Source organism: Pelodiscus sinensis, chromosome 1 (genome assembly GCF_052426305.1).
Source record: "Pelodiscus sinensis isolate ZL-2025 chromosome 1, ASM5242630v1, whole genome shotgun sequence".
NCBI classification, from domain to species: Eukaryota; Metazoa; Chordata; order Testudines; family Trionychidae; genus Pelodiscus; species Pelodiscus sinensis.
This window is the reverse complement of record NC_143052.1, coordinates 161,621,020-161,640,751: the sequence shown is the minus strand read 5'-3', so window position 1 is coordinate 161,640,751 and position 19,732 is coordinate 161,621,020. Positions and strand designations below refer to the sequence as shown.

The window sequence follows — 19,732 nt, the reverse complement described above, 5'->3', positions numbered from 1 at the left end:
GCATTTCACGATGTTCTTCTCACTGACAGCAATACCCCTGACATCTGGAACAGAAATAGTACAAAGATGTTTGGCATGGATAACTCAAATAGCTGAAATAGGGGTTATCAACATTTTGGTTTATTTTTAGGCTTCATAGGTGAACAACACAAGCAGCCTGGGCCCAGTCATCCAATTTTTACTTTAGGAAACAAAGTCACCAACCTCCTTCCCTGCCACCCCAACTCATAGCTCTTAATACAAGATTTCCAGTGAGTAATCCTTGTCATTAATTAGAGCTCTAAAAGAAAACCAAAATCACTGAGAAGCATCAACCAGGTGCTTATTTAATAAGGAAATGATAATAAAATCTCCTTTTAACTAATGTAACTGATTACAAATGAGTGAAATAAAATAATTTAAAATACTTGCATGAAATGACAATATGAATGTTCAAAAGCTTCAGGGGATAGCCAAGTTAGTCTGTACAGGATAAACTTAAAAAACAACAAATAGTCTGGTAGCACTTTAAAGACTAACAAAACATGAAGCTTTCGTAGGCACAGCCCACTTCTTCAGATGTTGATTGTTTCTAGGTTTCTCCCATAAATAAAAAAAGCTGCAGGAGACAAGCAAATAGAAGCAGATGTGTCTCTATAGACAAGACCATCTGTTGAACTGTAACAGTCACAAAATATGGCGTCTCCATTGTCTCAGTACAGAATTTGCTTGTCATGCTTTTGTACATTATTTCCCTAGCACTCAAGCATGGTCAGCTGTCCACAGACTGCCACAGGGAGGCCTTTGTCATTCTTCTGCCTTCTATCATATTGCCCCATAAATCTGGAATACCCTCTCCCATCTTGTACACTCAGTCTCTTCCTCTGTTGTAGCCCCTTTCCTAAAACTCTCATTCCTGTGCTGACTCCACTGATGCTTTTACTTTAGTGAATCACCTCACACTCCTTCTGTGGGTGCAGGGGTTTTGCTCCATCATAGGCCTCTCTGTGTGTTAAGGAGCTGCCATCCTGCTTTTCGCTTAAAAAATACCAGCTTTGTTGCTTCAGGGATCAAAATAATGGCAAGTGATAGCTTTGTACTCCCATAAAGGCCTGCCCTCCACCCCACCCCCAAGTCTTCCAGACAGCGCATAATAGCCGGAGTTTTAAACTTAATACCTTAGTTTAGTGTTACTGTGCCAGTGAGAGTTACTGTCACATTCACCCCTCTGTGACCTCTCCAAGGGTTCTCAACAAAGAGATAGGATCTGTCTCCACTGTCTCTGCCTCCCAGCCCCGCCAACTTCCCCCCTTTAGTTAACTGTCCTTATTCAAAGAGTACACATTGCAGTGCTCTGCTTCCAGCAGGAAAAGGGTTGACCTTACTCCATCTGCACCCCATCAATCTTTCAAGTCCCTCTAGGCTTAACAGGGCTTCGTGTGCAGTGCTTCCAAGCCCCTAACAACCGCCTGGGAACAAAGCAAAAACAAGCAGTCAGAACCCATACTCCACGGCAGCTAGTTTTCCAGTTACCAGATTGAGTCAATTTTTAACTACTGCTAAAACATACTGCAATCCCATCTCCACACAGGCACATCCTTACTAGTGCAAGAACTTTCTCTGCTGCTGCTCCTACAGCCTTCAGTATCATGCTCTGTTTCTTTAAGCATCTCAGCTAAAAACTTGTCTTAACTCTTACCTCAACATTAAAATCCTATTTAGCTCTGTAACGTCATTAATGCCTTGGGATACTGTTTGTAGAAAAGGTGGTATTAACAAAACTATTCCCAATTCTCTTGGCATATATAAGCTAACCACATTTTAGGAGCCTGTGGTAACAGTAAATAGTCCTTTCTTTTCCACTGCCAAACAAATTATAAGCATATCACAAGCCAAGTAGACCTGGCAATGATGGAAAGCTCAGAAAACTCACATATGGCACACATCTGATGCTCATACAACAATGCAATCAATAAGTATTATAACTTTCCAGTATGTGTTAAATTTCTGATCAAAGAGCAGAGTCCAAAACGTTTATGACAGTATTTTACCACCCAAAAATGTAATTTATGTTTATCAGAAAATTAAAAGATGGAAAACTAATAAGGGAGTAGTGGTAGAAACACTGCAGTTAAGGTTTATTTTTAAGAATGTACAGGTTAAACTGCTAAAATCCGGGACACTCTCGTCGGGCAACATGAATGGTTTGGACAAGAGAGTCCCATCTGGACAGGTTCAGGAAGTGGGGAGCGCAGCCCAGACAGCACCAAGGCTGGCATGGCAGGGAGCACAGCCCCACCTGGGACTGGCAGCAAAGGGCGCAACCCCGCTCAGGAGCACACCTCTGCCAGTGGGAGCGCACCGGCTGGTGGTGTTTAGGAGGGCACAGTGAGAAGTGCAGCCCCTCTCAGACAGAAAGCAGTGAAGCCGACACCCAAAAGCACAGCCCTGGCCAACAGGGGCAGAGAGCACAGTCCTGCCTGAGCTGGAGGCAATGAGGCCAGCACCCAGGAGCACAGCCCTGCCTGGGGCCAGCACAGCAGGAAGTGGAACCCCAGCCTGGCCAGAGGCAGCGGGGCCGTAGGCCAGGAGAGCAGCCGGACTGATGTCCCCAGTTGTGAGGAGTGTGGCCCCAGCAAGGATGGGGGCAGTGGGGCTGGCAGTGGAGATCAGGGCCGGAGGGGAGCCTTGACCTCCCCCTGTCCAGCAAACTCCGTGTTTTAGGACCACTTAGGTCCTGAGGGTGCCGGACCAGGGAGGTCCCACCTGTAGTTGTGACTTAAAATCTTATACCTTTTAAAATATCTTTAATGCAGTATTTAAAAGGAAAAGGGGGAGAAACCACATTCAAACTTGTCCCTATTTTTCCAGCTTTGTGAAATATGAAGTCATCTGATAAGGCTTTTGTTAAAAACAAAGAAAAATCTGATTGTTTTTATATTGGAAGTTCAGATCTTATCTCCTATGGAAGACTCTATGGCAACCTTGTAAGCAATAAAATTAGAACATGACAAGAGAAAGAACACTTGGTGAGCAACCAAGCAGGGAAGTGTTTTCAACTTTCTGAATGAAAACCACATTTTTCTTTATTTTTATGAATACATGATTTCCCGGTTTATTGGGCAATGGAAGATTAAATATCACATTATCTCATTTCATGTTTGAGAGTTCTCAACACACATCTGTGTTATCACCTCCCTCAAAAAGAACTTTTAATTAAATCAGCTAACCCAAACTTGACATTTTTGCTATTATTAGGCACAAAGTAAAAAAACTAAAAACATAACCTGTCAGGCCTTCTTAATAAAAATTATAAAGAAGCACAATTGTAAAAAATCTTTTGCATGTCACCTTTAAGGATTTCATGGTGATCACTGCTCATATAGAAATTAACATGGAGAGTAAAATAAAAAATTACTTTTAGCGATAGTATTAGTAATTAAAACAGATTTCTATCGCCTGATCAAACTTATCTTTTTCAAATCTATTTTGTTACAAATCAGATAATGCTGTGAATATAAAATTATGGGAAAATGAGAGATCAAAACGCATAGTTTATCTGTTCACATTCATCCACACACACTTGGATTAGTGATTTACACCCTGATCTGACTTCCACATAAGGCATAAGAATGGCCATACTTGGTCAGGCCAAGGTCCATCTTGCCAAGTATTTTGTCTTCCAACAGTGGCCAATGCTAGATGACCCAGGGGGAATGAACAGCTGTTTCTGCAGACAACCTTGTGGGTCATGAGTAGGACTGGTTCCCTCTGCCCCTCCCTCAACATCTCCTCTTTTGAGGGTGCCTCTTTAAACTAATCACAAGTTCCTCTGTTCTTGTCAGTTTCTAGGATTTGACCACTCTGCCCAAAAACAGTCTGATAGGCTCAGCAGGAAGTCAATCCAGACTCCTTGGAGCCAATAGCTCTGCCATTATCCTCTAGCAATCCTTCTGCGTTTGCTGAAGGGTCACTGCTCTTATAGTATTCTGCCTCTTTCTCCTTGTTTTTTTTCCTTATAGTCTGGTATTAAATTAAACCAACAGACTCATACAGTAAGCATCCCCCAAATCAGATGAACATACAGTATCCATACATTGTTACAGAGCTGCAACTATGGCCACAACTTCAAACAGAGGACAATACCAATTCTGTAGAAGAAAACTGCAAGGCAGGAATATAAAAATGTATCTACATTCTTCTCCCCCATCTCACTTTGCACCCCCACAAAAAAAACACAATAAACTACAACCTTGAGTAGGGTTGCGAGGTGTCTGGTATTCACCCAGACAGTACGGTATTTGCGAGCTCTGTATGATAAAAAAAACCCAGGAAATACTGGACATGTGAAATGTCCGGTATTTCCTGTTTCCCTGGGATGGAAATTTTTCCCTGGGACAATTTTCTCCTGCCACGTCTGGCGGGGGCGGGGGAGTGAGGAGCATGGCAGAGTTGCAGCGAAGGGCGGCGGGGGGTGGGGAAACTGGGTGCCATGCTAGGGGGGGGGCGCCGGGATGGGAGGGTGCTCGAGCGGAGCACACACTGCTCTGGCCCACGTGACCAGCAGAGACCCAGGAGCTGGCCACGTGATGCTTCCCTCAACACCAGCCGTGGCCAACCCGCGGCTCTCGCAAGCCATATGAGGCTCTTGTTCCCAAAAGTGCAACTCACAAAGCCACTCCTGCACCCCCCCAATGGTCTCCAGCCCCAGCTGGCTCTCCTCTGCACTCCCTCCTTCCCCCCCCCCGGCTTCCCTGTGCTTACCGGTTTGGAGCTGGGAGCTGAGGCGTTTTAAAAATGGTGCCCAAGATGGTGGCCACTTTAAAGGGGCAACATCCTTTAAAAAACACTTTTTTGTATGTTGTTATTTTTTGTTGTTGTTTTTCTCCACAATTCTGTTCTGAGGGACTTTTTTCTTTCCTCGACAGAATTTATTCCCGGTGGTGGCTTTTTTGGGAGAAGTGGGGGGGTTCGGTATTCTTTGTTAAATCATCTGGCAACCCTAACCTTGAGCAACATCAAATGCCCAGATGCAACCAGAAGTGCCCTGGAAATGCTCAGTCCTTAGCTATCTATGATACAGGCTGATTTTTACATCTGTTTTGGTGGTGCTAATGAGCACAAAGTCTAATTAAGTGAGTAGAGGTTTTTGGTGTTGACACTTGGCAACCTGGCACCTTTTACAAATGCTAAAAATTAAATCACGCTGTTTTTCAAACCTTAAATTTAAGCATCCATTTGATTTTGTATTAGAGTCTTTCTCTTGTAGTCCTACAGCTTTCCTGATGTGGAAAAGGAAGTAGCAGAGGAAGCATCCTTTTTCCTCTAAGGAAATGTCACATGGGACATTGGAGAAGGCACTCTTTAGGGACAAAAAGCAACACCACAATTTTTCAGCCCTGTCTGCCTACAACCCTTCTGGATCGCATCCATTTTATCAAAAGAATGACTTCAGCTATACCAAAAAAAATACCCCCAAATTAGGCTTTTCACATTGCTCTTTTTATTTTTTATTGAAGAAAAAATTGTGCACAATCATAAGACTTTTTTTCCAGGGGGAAAAACATTAGAGCACACGACTTCATATGAATTGATGTTGTCCTAGTGGTTGGTTCTGCTATTTTTGTTACACTAAAGAAATTCAAACCACAAATTAAGTTTAAATCATTTCCATGAAAGATGACAATTTTAAATGTATTTTGGAAATGGAAAACGTGAATTTCCTATGAATATTATGGTTCAGTGATTATAAAATGAGATGTTTAAGAGCTGACATAAGAAAATCTTTGCTGACAGTGCCCAACTGAAAACTGGCAAAAAGCTGAAGATTTATTAGTTAATTAGGGACATTCCTTGGATAAAGTTATAATTTAAGAATTTTCTAGCCAATATATACCATTGGTTCACAATCTCAACCTTCTTAAAGATTCCACACACCTTGAATATGAAGGCAATAGATTTAAAATAACATTTGCATACACACTGAATAATTTAATAATAGATTTCATTTCCTTCCTAATTTGAAGTCATATAAGCCATTGTTTCCTCTGTGCTACTTTAGGTGATTGAGGCCATATGGAGACTTCACATCTCCAGCTGGATATAGTTAATTCATTCTGCACAAGCACAAAAACACCAGTAACAAAAATAATACCTTTTTAAAAAACCACAATCAAATCCATGGAGTGAAATGGGGGTGAAAGAGAAGGGCAAGTAACCTCCCTCCTTCCCAAGTTAAGTTTTATATTCTCCATTTTTAAAGGATTATTTCCCCATCAGGTAGTTGAAACTAAGAGTCCACTGTTATCACTATGGCCTGAAAATACCCACCCCAACAATAACATGCTACTTCTATATTCCTCTAACAGTGTTCCGTTACATATTTTCCTGTTAAAATGTTGGGTATGCTGGAAAAGCTTATAAATCAAGACCTCAAAAATATATTTGCAAGTGAAAGTCTTTTCATGCTGGCTGTAAGCCTACATCCATTTCTGCCAAGTTCCCACAGAAAAAGAATTTACATCTCTAGCCCTGAGGGTTGTAAAAGAATAAAAACAGATAACCTATTTAATTCTAGTTTCTTACTCCTCTGGATAAGGACGTGAAAGTTTAACCAGTTAACTGGGGAGGCTGGAGCAGCTTCTCTCCTGCTGTGGGCAAGGAGCTGTTCTAGTCTTGCTGTGGGCTAGCTGCGGACAGGGGCTGTTCCAGCATAGCCCCTGCCTGAGGCGGGCACAGGGGCCCTGCAGGCAAGGACTGCTCTGGCCAGGACACTGGAGCAGCCTCTGTCCGTGGGGGATGAGGGGAGTTCCAATTAAGCAGCGGACAAGATAGGCTGCTCCAGCTGGTCTGGAGCACCCCCCCCCCCCTCCTCCCACTGCTTTAATCAGTTAATGGGTTAAAATATGTTTAACTAGTTAGCCAATTAAACAGGATTTTACATCCCTACCTCTGGAGGGTTATCTAAAAAAAGACAGGGAAGCCAACACTAGATCCATATTCCCAGCACTTTAAGGTAAATTACTGAGGCGAAAAGAGGAGGATTTTTGGAAAACAAAATAAATAGTGATTCCAACTTTATACATCATAAAATAAAATAAAAACAAAAGTTTATCCCTTTACATCCTGTCTTAACTGACACCAGTAATGGCATTTAAATTCTCCTTGAGGAGATTTGTGTATGCAACTACCAGGTTTAATGAGTTTGACACACAAAGCTGAATAAGCCCCAGAATGTATACACTAAACACAACAGCTCCAAGGCTTTTCTGCTCTTACATTTTTTTTTTAATCTTCAGATGTTCTGGATGTTTTCGCTGTCTATTACACTGTTCCTTTTCCAACTGTCTCTTGCATGTTCTTTATCCTTTATCTAGTTTTCTTTGATCCTATGTCTTTTACTGCCACTTTGCATTTGTCAGTTTCTTTTCATTGATCAGTTTCCTTCAGCCACCACTTATCTTAAGAAATTTTCTCTTTTATTTCTTTTACCAAGTAGCCTAATTTTGTCTTTTTATCACTCTTGTCCCATATATCTGAGTGTCCCCTCTAGCTCTTTATGCCTTATTCTTTTTCCAGCTTTTTTAGAGAAGCTTACACAGTTCCATATTAAATGTGTTTCATCAAAAGCACTTTAGATGCCTAAAAATTACTATAGTTACAGTGAAAATGGCCAGAAATTGACAAGAAGCACTGTTGCTATTGTGCTCTTTAACTGTGATACAGGTCTATCTTAATGAATACAGCTACATTTTATTGAAGAAGGGTTCAAGAGATTGTTTTGTTAATGTATATCCAGAAGGGTAGATGACCATCAGAACAGTGAAATATTTGTGGCAAGTAAGAAAACTGTTCAACTCAAATATCATTCCACTTATAAAAGATTCTGGTATAGGAAAGAGGAGTTAAGCTTGATGAAGTTTATGTTTTAGGGCTCCAGTTCATGTGGGTGGACAACAGTGTGTTTTCAGAGGGAATGACACCCTTCATTTTGCAGTGACTTTGTGTGGGCACATATATCCAGATCAGAACTCAGGGTGGGGGCTCTCAAGCAGTCCCCAGGCCAAATCCCACTGTACAAGGTATCAATGTAGAGCTCAGACTAAGGGCCCCACACCTGGTTTGCAGAAAGGTGTACTATAAGTATTGACAATGCACAAGCAGATGTAACTGCTTGCCATGACAAATTAAAATGAAGCAAACTAGTTCCTGCATTATATACCATTCTGAGTTTTACACCATCACCCCCAACAGCACATTTCCCCATCTCTCTTCTCAGATCATCTTCAAATGGTGAAGATAGATGTGATCTACAAAGTGACTTGTACTTGCCATTCCACATTTTTGCTTCATTAGTCCTGTCTCGGATATCAAGGTGGACTTCCTATTTACATCTAACCAACCCTCTGCTTCATTCCCACCCAATATTCCAAGTTCCCAGGGTGGAATTTGCTCCTTCCTGTCATCATTGTTCAAGCAGTGCTTAAATTCCCTTATCCTTAAAGCTACCCTGATGTTTTCAGCTATTGTTGTCTCTCTTTATTTTACTGCCAAGCTCCTTGATAACATCCCTCTCTAACTACTCCCACAATTTCCTATCTCATTTCCTTAAGATCATCTGGCAGTCTGGATTTTGCCTCCTCCCTATAAAACAAGGTACTCCTCACAAAGGCTTCTTGGCCATTCTTTATCTTAAGTCCAAGGCAGTGGTTCTCAATAGTGGTCTGCGGCCACCTTACAGGTGGTCCATGGCTCAAGCTCAGCCCCTCCTCTTGCAGTGGGGAGCCCATGCAGCTGCTCCAGGATTGTGGTCACCATATAGCCACAAGGCTGGAGCACCAACTCTGGCTTCCCACTCAAGGGCATGTGGTGGGGGAGGGGTGTGAAATAAGCCCCGACCTTCCCCACCAGATCCGGCTTGCAGAGAGGCAGAGCAAACGGCTCCGTGCACTGCTGTTCCCACAGCGATCCACAGGAAGGTTTGCATTGAGCCAGGTGGGCCCCCTCCACTCTGTTGCATGGGAGGGGGCTGAGCTCAAGCTGCAGACAACCTATAAGGCAGACGCGCTTTGGGACCACAGTCTGAGAACCAATGCTTTAGGACAAATCACCTCTGTAGCCACTATCGTGCTTGCCTTTCTGATGTGTAATTTTGGATACCCCACCAACTCAACATGATAAAAACTGAGCTAATCTTTCCTTTTAGGCGTACTTCTGTTCTTGCACTGCTGATGATTATAATATTTGATTATAATATATTATTATAATTATTGTCAAGGCCACCCACGTTCAGTCACTCAACTTTGTAACCTATTATTATTTTCAACCCCTCCGGCCATTCCCATAGGCCAGGTAGTCACTAGGTGGTTCCGGTTATTACTTTCACCACTACATTTTTTTAAAAAAATCCAGCCACTCTTCCCTGCCCCTTTCTTCCATCTTTAAAAACACTTGGCTTGGTTATCTCCTACTTTTTGGCCTCTCTGGTTCCCTTATCACTCTCGGTTTCAGTGTATCCATAACCTGGCGGCTAAAATCTATCTTCTTAATCTGCCCTGCCAAATGGCTCTGCCAGTGCCCCTCACTGAACACCTAAAAGATATCATTGTTTTAGGCTTGGCTATCCTTTAGAAATATCGGTTTGTGAGGAATTGGACCACGATCAGCGATCACAAGAGTGCAAAGAAGAAACCAGAGTAAGACTGTAAAGTTCATGTTCACTTGTGGTACATCATTTTTCCTCCAGCCTTCAAAATTAAAAGCTGCACAACTCATTGCCTCACGTGACTGGCCTCCAATTTTCAACATACACCACTTAAAATAATTAGTTTTTTAAGCTAATATTAATTTATACTGGGATAACTTCATCTTGTACATATTCCCCTCACCTAGTCCTCATAAGGATCTTATATAATTTCAAGATGTATTTACACAGTAGAGCACAGCTATCAGGTAGGTAGCTTTCTATCAAGTGTGAAGTTACCTACATTCACATGTATTGAACAAATGGCCCTGAAAGCTGTCACTGCAGTCCTCACTACATCAGGCTGAAATTCTCCAAGTAGCTTTGAATACCAGTAGGACATTCTTTCATGTGGCTGACAAAACAGAAACATACTGTTCTAAAAAGAAATATGCAGCACAGATATACACAGAACTGCATAAAAGACTGCCTCTCAGTCAGTATCCAGCTGGATATGGAGTATTTCTCCTTGCCATTCCTTCTTTCCCCAGTCACTACCATGCCTGTGGGGCAGGGATGGGGACCTAAACAGAGTGAGGGCTAAATTTGAAAACAAGTAAAATTGCCTCTCTCCTATCCCTCTCCCCCTGAAACAGAGCGCACACATACCATAAGCAGATGATTACACACTCATCCACATTCTGAATGGCATTATTACACATCTCCCCTGGGGGTGCGGTAATACATCTGTGTTGGGTTCTGTTTAAGAACCATTGCCAAGTCAAAGAGTCCAAGTACAGCCCACACCTCTGACCTTCCCCAGCTTGAGCCAGAAGAAATTCCTCAGAATAGGTTGGGGTACCAGCCTGTGCTCCGATTGCTGATGGTTTAGTTTTGTGGGATGGAGCTGATCTGTAAACAGAATATCTGGGGCTGCATCACTATGAGACAAATTTAGAACCCACCACTTTCTCCACCATCACCACTGGCAAACAGTTTAAAAGTCAGTATTAATTCAAGACAATCAGAGTTCATGCTAGATCCACATTCTTTAATTATATCTGTGCCTAGGTAGAACTGCTCATAAACTGAACTCCCCTGTGGCAGTCAAAAACATCAGGAAAGCTTTAAAGGTTTATTGTGCTGGAGGAAACATGAAAAGAATCAACAGTAATAAAACAAAGAGTCATTAACTTAGTCTTGCTCTGTCCCCTCCCTGCTAACAGGTAAGAGATCAGTGATTTTGAATACTTCCTTCTTGCACATCCCAGCTGTGCTTTTCTGCTGGATTGTACAATCAGGACTCCAGCCTGGGTTTACAGCATCCCAGCCTGTTGCTGACTACACAAATGCAACAGTCTGGAATCCCCACTGGCTAGGATAAGGCCGAGGGGGAGGGAGAAAGGGCTTTGTTTAGTAAAAGGAAAGTCACAACAATGTGTGTTATCTAGCAGAAGAGGAAAAATACAAATGAGAGGAAAACGAGGTTGAAAGGGCCAATGAGAAGGAATGGAAGTTACTTTTACAGTATTTTATAAACATGTATAAATCCAGAAGCTAACACACAATCCTGTAAACAACAGAGGTCATCGTCCAATCAAAGTACCAGCTACAGATCTCTGGCGATGGATGGAAACTGTTTAGCTCAGTCATTAGTTCTCCGAACACAAACAGAAAGCGACCCTTGGTCCATTTTCGTAGCAGAGGCATTCCCCACAACCAATGGGTCCCTTGGGAGGCGCATGTGACCTTTAAATCAAATGTATGAATTATGAAAATTATGAAAAGTAGGGACGAGACAAAAGCCTCCTTCCTTCAAGAACAGACAAACTACTTAGATCCCGCGACAGTGGGACATTTGGAAAGATTTGAGTAGGTTTGTGATTTTTAAGTAGGTTCTGTCTTCTGTTTTTTCCCCAACAGGAAATCTCCACTTAGCACCCCTCCTCCAATCCTCCCCTTTTAGCAATCCTTAAAGGGGTGCTTTGAATCGCTCACTTTGTCTTGGCTGAAGCCCCTTTTACACAGGCTGTTTAAAGCAAGTCAGAATAGCCCCATTTTCCTCCCACAGGCAGCTTCTGACCCCCCCCCCTTTCCCCCTCTTACCAAATCAGCGTTTGCCCCCAGGAATTTCAATGAGCGGGTTGTCCACATTTCAAGGGGAGGCTGGAAAACGACTGAACTACTTTGATGCAACCAGTTGGCCCCGGAGGGGGGCTGAGGGAGTTCAAAGGGAATCCCTGTCCCAAGCACAAGCATCTCCCCACGCCTCCTTCCTTACGCTCACTGCTCCCCCCAACCCAACTGTTTTGTCCCCAGATCCCCCGCCCCACACCCCCCCCCCCCCCTCAGAGACAGACACAGGCGCACACGCTCTTAGACGCGCAAGCAGCACACGGCGGGCTGAACGTGCACTCACCTCCTCCTCCGGCAGCAGCTGCCCCCTGCGCATCCCTCTCCTTCCCCCGCCAGCCGGCCTCGCCGCCCAGCCCCAGCCGAAAGCGGCCCGCCCTCCCCCCAGCGCCGCCCCACGCCGAGCCCGGCCCCCAACCCAAAACCAGCCCGGCTCGCAGGGGCTGCCTCCTTCCTGCCCCCGGGGCTCTCACAGCCGGGAAGCCGCCTGCGAGCTGGGGCGGCGGCAGGGGGAGGGGGGGCAAAGCAGGAGGAAGAGCAGAAACAAAGAGAAGGGAAGAAAGGGGGGGAGAGGGGACAGGCACGAGGGGAGGGAACAGGGAAATTGCAAGAACGGGAAAACTAAGCAAGGCTGGAAAGCCAGAGGCAAACAAAGGGGGGAAGGGAAGGGGGGGTCTGCAGCTGAAATAATGGGGGCTACTCCCCGGTGCTTTGGGACACCGCGAAACGCGCCTCGCGGTTCATGGCACGATTGGGCGCTCTGAGGCGTGCGAGCCAAGCTGGAACCCGGCCCGCGCTGCGCCCCTTTGCTCCCCAGCGGCTGGGCAGTGGCGCTGGAGGGGCACCGCGCGCGCCCCTTCCCGCCCCAGGCACCCGCGGGGGAGTTCGGTGACGCCACTCCTGGCCCATGCTGTGAGCCGGGGGGGAGGGGCGCTCTTGCGCAATTCTACAGTGAGCAAAGCTTCAGCAAACTTCCAGCGAGCTGCCTGTCGGCGCTTAGCAAACCCCACATCAAGGGATGAGTCGATTTCCTACCCGACTGTGACCAAGCGGAGTTGATTGCTCAGAAAAACGCAGGGCAGATTTGCGCTTGAGTTGGGAGTGGCGGCAGACGAGCCCCAGGAAAAGGAGGTGTGCACGCTGCAGCCTGCATTGCACAGATGCCCAGCGTGTGTTTATCTGCCCTGCTTCCCCAGTAACTTGAGGCCGCTTGCTGGTTGAGTCAGGCTGCTTTGCATGCGCTGGGGTTTCAGAAAAAGAAGCTGCAACATCTGCATGGTAGTACTGCCCGCTATCCCACTTGGTCAGCTAACCTACTAAGTGGTGAAAAGCTCAGTTGCTCCAACTGCTATCAGTGATTCCCAACCTTGTTCCTGTGGAGGAACCCCTACCTCTGAAAACATTTGTTTGGCCAGGAAAAGTTGACAGTGGGGAGTGCAATACAATTACTGCTAAATTATTGTCAGGAAAATTTATGGCTGCATCTAGACTGGCATGATTTTGCAGAAATACTTTTAATGGAAACGTTTTTCTGTTAAAAGTATTTCCGCAAAAGAGCTTCGAGATTGGCACAGATGCTTTTGTGCAAATAATGCTTTTGCACAAAAGCATCCGTGCCCAGTATAGGCACGCTTTTGCGCAGGAAAGCTCCAATGGCCATTTTAGCCATCGGGCTTTCTTGCACAAAAAATTAAGGTGCCTGTCTACATTGGCCCTCTTGCGCAAATATTCTTGTGCAAGAGGGCTTATCCCTGAGCGGGAGCGTTAAAATACTTGCGCAAGAAGCACTGAATTCTTACATGAGAACGTCAGTGCTCTTGTGCAAATTCAAGCAGCCAGTGTAAACAGTTGGCAAAATCTTGCCAGTCTAGACACACTCTATTTGTAAAGAGCTGTTATATATATATGTCAACTTACATTGTAAGAAAAAAAATTGTATTTATTTATGCCACGATTTCTTGCAGAACCTCTGACGATGGTCTGCGGAACCCTAGAGTTCTGCGGAACCCTGGCTGGGAAACACTGTGCTACCTGGAGAACCATAAGCCAGTGTCCCTTGCTGAAATCTTCCCTACAGTAACACACATGCAAAATGAGGCTAGTGACTGACTTGTGACCATCATCAAAGAAAACTTAGTTGGGACATTTTTACTTCAAAAGTAAAATTTCAAGTCAGAAGGGTGAAGGGGAGAGGAAGGGACCCCAGTAACACTAGCTCCTGGGCAACTGCTGCCCAAGGAGGTGGCACCAGGTGCACCTAATAGGCTGGAGGCCTCATGTGCTTGGATGTTGCTTGGGACTGGCTCTGGGGCAGCACCCAGGTAATGATTCATCATTAATCAAGATGCCCTCAGCACCTGAGCCACCAAATATTCAAAAAAGCAGCACCCAAAGAGAGAGGCAGTCAAATTCCAGGACTCAGATATCCCTACAACCACCCTGTTCCCACCTGTGAATCCAAGGCTTTTCATTAAACCTAACAAACTTGTTATGGCTTTTGGACTCATAACAATTACCCTGTATGTGGCCTACATTGGCTATTTACATGCAACATAAGAGAATAAAAGGGACCTCCTTGAAGCTGTTAACAGTGAAGGAGCCAGGTACATGAGGAGAAAGACTTCAAAGTGGGTTTAAAGAAGCTGCTTAATAACAGAGAAAAGAGAAAGGAGTGATTGGCAAAGTAGGCATCTGAATTGTTAATGTTAAATTAGGTGGCTGCTAACTGTTCTATGCAATTTTTGGAATGATGTATATAAAATTAAATCCCATTTTTATTCCATTTTACAATGTCATACCTGTACCTATAAACTTTTCAGAAGACATACACAGTAACAAAAAGGTTAAGAACTAAAAAATTCAAGTCTCAGGTGCGTGAGTTTGTCTCAGGAAAAACAACAGCATCCGATGAAGTGGGGGTTTGCCCACCAAAGCTAAAGTCCAAATAAATCTGTTAGTTCAAGTGCCACAAGACTCCTTGTTTTTTAAGTAAATTCATTGACATATAAACTACTCTGGCAGATTGAACAGTCAGCCAGACACTTCTGAATTCAGAGTTTGGTCCTTGTGTGGCCTTGTCAATTAATTTTTCACTGTTTCCCACTGAGTGAAGAAGGAATAACAACATTACCTACCACACATAAGGGTCCTGTGAGGATTGGTGAATTTTTGTAATATTTTGAAAATGCAAAACACTATATAAAAAGTGTTAATTATTACCATCATTTACTGGAAATCTGTTAGTTATGATCTAGCTCAGGAGTTCCCAAACTTTTTGATACGGGGACCAGTAAATCCATTCACGAGCTTTTGGAGGACCGGTAACATTCATTTGTATATTTGCATATTCATTAAGCAAATTACGAATACGCAAATATGGTGATTTTGGTCCTCCCAAAGCCCCCAGAGCCAGCTTTAGCAAAGCTTTTGATACGGCCACCCACAATATTCTTACCAGCAAGTTAAGGGAATATGGATTGGAAAAATGGACTGCAATCCAATAAAACCCTGCACCACCACATCATGTATTGAAAAGGGGCTCATTTATTTTCAGAAAGCTGACACCATCTTTGGAATTTTTTTATCCATATTCTCATTCCGGATGGTGAATGCACCAGGTTCTCTCCATTCTGACACATTACAGTGCCTTTAAACCTCACTGTCAGCAGTGGGAATATTTAAAAGGCACTGCTTTTACATTTTTATTTAGGATCTGAGTGCGCCCTGAACTGTCCTGCTCACTGCAGGCCGATTCTCCCTTCCCCCTCTCCCCCCACCAGCCCAGCTGTCCCTGCCAGCCGATTTTCTCCCTATCTCTCCTGGCAAGCCCTGCTGCCCCTGCGAGATGGTTTCCCCCCCACCGCGATCTCCCCTGGCCCAGCCCCACTGCTCCTGCCCCCCAGCCAGCCCTGCTTCCGCCGGTCAGTTCCCCAGCCAACCCCGCGGTCTCCCCCAGCCAGCCTTACTGCCCCCACGAGCCAGTTCCCACCCCCGCAATCTCCCCTGGCCAGCCCCACTGCTCCCACCCCCCCGGCCCGCCCTGCTTCTGCCAGCCGGTTCTCCTCTCCCTCTCCTCCCCCCCACGCACGATCTCCCCTGGCCCACCTCCCAGCCAGCCCTGCTTCTGCTAGCCATTCCCCCCCCCCTCCCCCAGCAATCTCCCCTGGCTAGCACCCCCTCCGGCACTGGCCCCTGTACATGGCAGCCAGGACAGGTGTTTTATTGAGTCATTTCTAACAATGAAGCACATCTTCACATCTTCTAACAATGAAGCACATCTAGGGGTTATAGTGGACCACAAGCTGAATATGAGTCAGCAGTTTGATGCTGTTGCAAAAAATGCAAACACGATTCTGGGATGCATTAACAGGTGTGTTGTGAGCAAGACACGAGAGCAAGACACTCTACTCTGCACTGGTTAGGCCTCAATTGGAGTATTGTGTCCAGTTCTGGGCACCGCATTTCAAGAAAGATGTGGAGAAATTGGAGAGGGTTCAGAGAAGAGCAACGAGAATGATTAAAGGTCTAAAGAACATGACCTATGAAGGAAGGCTGAAAGAACTGGGTTTGTTTAGTTTAGAAAAGAGAAGACTGAGGGGGGACATGGTAGCCGTTTTCAGGTATCTAAAAGGGTGTCATAAGGAGGAGGGAGAAAACTTGTTCATCTTAGCCTCTGAGAATAGAATAAGAAGCAATGGGCTTAAACTGCAACAAGGGAGGTTTAGGTTGGACATTAGGAAAAGGTTCCTAACTGTCAGGGTAGTTAAACACTGGAATAAATTGTCCAGGGAGGTTGTGGAATCCCCATCTGTGGAGATATTTAAGAGTAGGTTAGATAAATGTCTATCAGGGATGGTCTAGACAGTATTTGGTCCTGCCATAGGGGTAGGGGGCTGGACTCGATGACCTCTAGAGGTCCCTTCCAGTTCTAGTATTCTATGATTCTATGATCTTTCTTCTAAGATTTTTTCAATGGACTCCACAAGCATTAAGGATGCTTTCTGATGTTGTTATGGTAAGTACAGGTAATAGAGGGATCACTGTGCAGTGAATCACAGCAGCTGTTATCTAACAGGTTAATACTACACAACAGCTTAGCTCACAAAAATGAACCATCTGTACTTACAGACTCTTCAAGTAGGACAATGATTTTATGCAAGACACTGGGGGCTTGTCTATGCTGCTCTGCCATTGGACTATAGAAGTCTGATTAGCATTAAGCACGATGGTGCTTCATTGTACCTCTCTCATGTGAATGCTGCAGCCATGAAATAAAATGTCCCTACTCTGTGTTAAGGTTATATTCCTCAAACAGGACTATATTAATCCAAACTAGTAGCCTTTTCATTTTTGCTGCAGAATCCACACTGGGGGAGTTACAGTGTGGCATTTTGGTGCTCACTGCTAATCATACTTCCATAGTTAGAACTGCGGGGTAGGATAGACATAGCCTGGAGCTTGTCTATATTGGGATACATAGGATATGTCTCTCGTGCAGCATGTGCAGAAGTTTTGATTAGCTAGCTCAAGTAACAGTAGAAGAAAAGTCGTGGTAGTAGGGACTGTGCAAGCCTGTTAGGACTATGGGCATTACTCTAGCTTGTGCTGCTATAGTTTCACTGCTGCTGGTTTTCAAGCTAGCTAGAGCAAAGCTAGTTCAGTTTTATCCACCAAGTTGCACTCATGCCTCTGATTACAGTGTAGATATACTTTAGGGAAAGTTAAGCTAAATCAACTATAGTTATGAAAGCTTCAGAGGGGTAGCCAAGTTAGTCTGTAACAGGAAAATTTTTAAACACAACAAATAGTCTAGCAGCACTTTAAAGATTAACAAAACATGTAGATGGTATCGTAAGCTTTCATGGGCACAACCCACAAAGTCTTTTTTTCCTTCCTCCCCTTCAATTTTTTTTCCTTCTCTCGCTCCCCCTCCCCCTTACCCCTTTCTTATATAGTATTGGATCTGGACTTCCAACACTCTGGTCATCTGAAGAAGTGGGTTGTGCCCATGAAAGCTCATGATACCATCCACATGTTTTAGTAATAGAGAGGTAGCCATATTAGTCTGATCTTGATCTGAAGAAGTGGGTCTGGCCCACAAAAGCTCATCACCTATTAAACTATCTTGTTAGTCTTTAAAGTGCTACATAGTTTTTCCTTTTGTTTTATCTACATGTTTTGTTAGTCTTTAAAATGCTACTAGACTATTTGTTGTTTTTATAGTTATAAAGTTAATGCATATACATGAAACAGCGTTAACACCACCCCAAGTATTTCCCCCCTGGTTGTTTTCACTCTGGAGTGGAATGGCCTTTGTTCTCTGTAACTTAATCAATCTACAAGGCAAGGCACAAACTGCTGGAGTGACTTGCTCCAGGTCACAGGGAGGCAGTGACAGAGCTGAAGATACAAGGATTCTGACTCCTAATCCCCTGCTCACACTCCTAGACACTCTTATGGAGCAAAGCAAAAATCATCCTCTCTGACTGCTGCTAGGAAATGGAATTTTCACATACAGAAAGAGAAAAAGTGCAGTTGATATTGTAGATCTAAGTAAGGTATCAAGTACAGTCAATCAGAAAAAAATAGGTCTCTCGAGCACTCTCAGTTTATACACACTTTAAGTATTCCTGACAGAATTAATCAGAAATAATCCCATGTGTAGACAAGCCATAAGACTATACTTTTCCTGAAATGTCAAATAACTCTCAGTCTCAAACGTTTATATCTTTTGGTGTCCTATCTTCAGTCCTGTTTACAAGCTGATGGCAAACTCACAAGCACAGTCAGAGCTCCTGTTATCCTTCAGTTAGCATCACACAGGATGAGCTGGTTTTGAGAACAAACATGCACTATATGCTCTTGAATACAAAACCATGTTTGAATATTTTATGGCTCACAATGTCTGTTTTCTGAGAAAGAAACTCAGCATTCCTTCTCCAGTACTTCAAGTTTGGAATACCACTGTATTTAAAAGGACCTCTCAGCTCACAAAAGCACTCACAAATTATACCCGTGGCTGCAAGTTTAATAAAAACACCCATTAGTTTATGTCATCATACAACAGAGAGTTCTACTGAGCAGCAAAAAAAAATAAATTAAAAAAAAAACTAAATCTAAATTCAAACCAATAGACATGTCCCTGTAGCTTGGGTTAAATCTTCTTCCATTTGTTACAAGAAATATCATCACAAAAGCTATTGATGTAAGTTACAGGTAATCAAATATCACACTGCAGGAGTCAAGAAAGGAATTGTACCAGCCTTGTTTTACATACCTGTGAATCACATGTTGGCCACTTTTGGAGATGAATTCTGAACTTGAAGGCAAGTGCCTGATCAGTTATGGAAATCATACCTTCCACTCACTTTCATCAGATGTCACAAAGCAATTATAGCATTAACTCTTCTCCTACAAACTGCTCATCTGAAAGGGTTTAGCTTTATTAAAGAATCAGACTGATAGAGATTTGATTAGTTTATCCACTTAATTCACTTTCTGTCAATACTATCTGGTTACATCAAAGTGTCTCCATTACTAAGATAAGTAACTCATTATTTACCACAGTGAAATGGCTCTGTCAGTGATCAAAGGAATTTCTACTAAACTTAGGCTGGAAGCTTCTTCCCTCCAGTCATCAGGGAGTTGATCCACTAATTTAGATAGGGGTATCAGTGTTCTTAATCAGATTAAGAACTCTGTCCCATCCCCACGGGAATCAGCATGCTTCCATGTATAGGAGTGCGCTGATGATTAATGTAATCAGACTTTGATACTGTAAATAACCTCAATTCAGGGTGTCACTACGTTTTGGACTCACAGTGAGCCTCAAGAAGACAGAAGTTATGCCTCAGCTTGTCTGGAAAGAGCCCAGCACTCCAGTGATTACTGCTACTGATACGGTCCTTAAGGCTGTTGACAAGTTATGCTACCTGGGAA

The 19,732-nt window shown here is 43.9% G+C and overlaps 1 protein-coding gene and 1 pseudogene across 13 annotated transcripts in view; one reads left to right on the top strand and one right to left on the bottom strand.

Moving 5' to 3' along the window:
• The window catches only part of PHLDB2 (pleckstrin homology like domain family B member 2), a 96,654-nt gene extending 83,711 nt beyond the window's left edge, over positions 1-12,943 (bottom strand). For 3 of the 13 annotated variants that reach the window (XM_075908488.2, XM_075908493.2, XM_075908495.2), the window contains exon 1: positions 12,081-12,313. The gene's annotated coding sequence lies outside the window, so the exon portion shown is untranslated. Of the gene's footprint in view, positions 1-11,267; positions 11,411-11,767; positions 11,953-12,080; positions 12,318-12,829 lie in introns of those variants that run through there. The other 10 variants (XM_075908492.2, XM_075908501.2, XM_075908496.2 and 7 more) reach the window with 8 other exon arrangements.
• Positions 12,944-12,966: 23 nt separating this feature from the next.
• LOC102458592 (small integral membrane protein 8 pseudogene) lies at positions 12,967-14,751 on the top strand (annotated as a pseudogene).
• Positions 14,752-19,732: the final 4,981 nt, after the last annotated feature.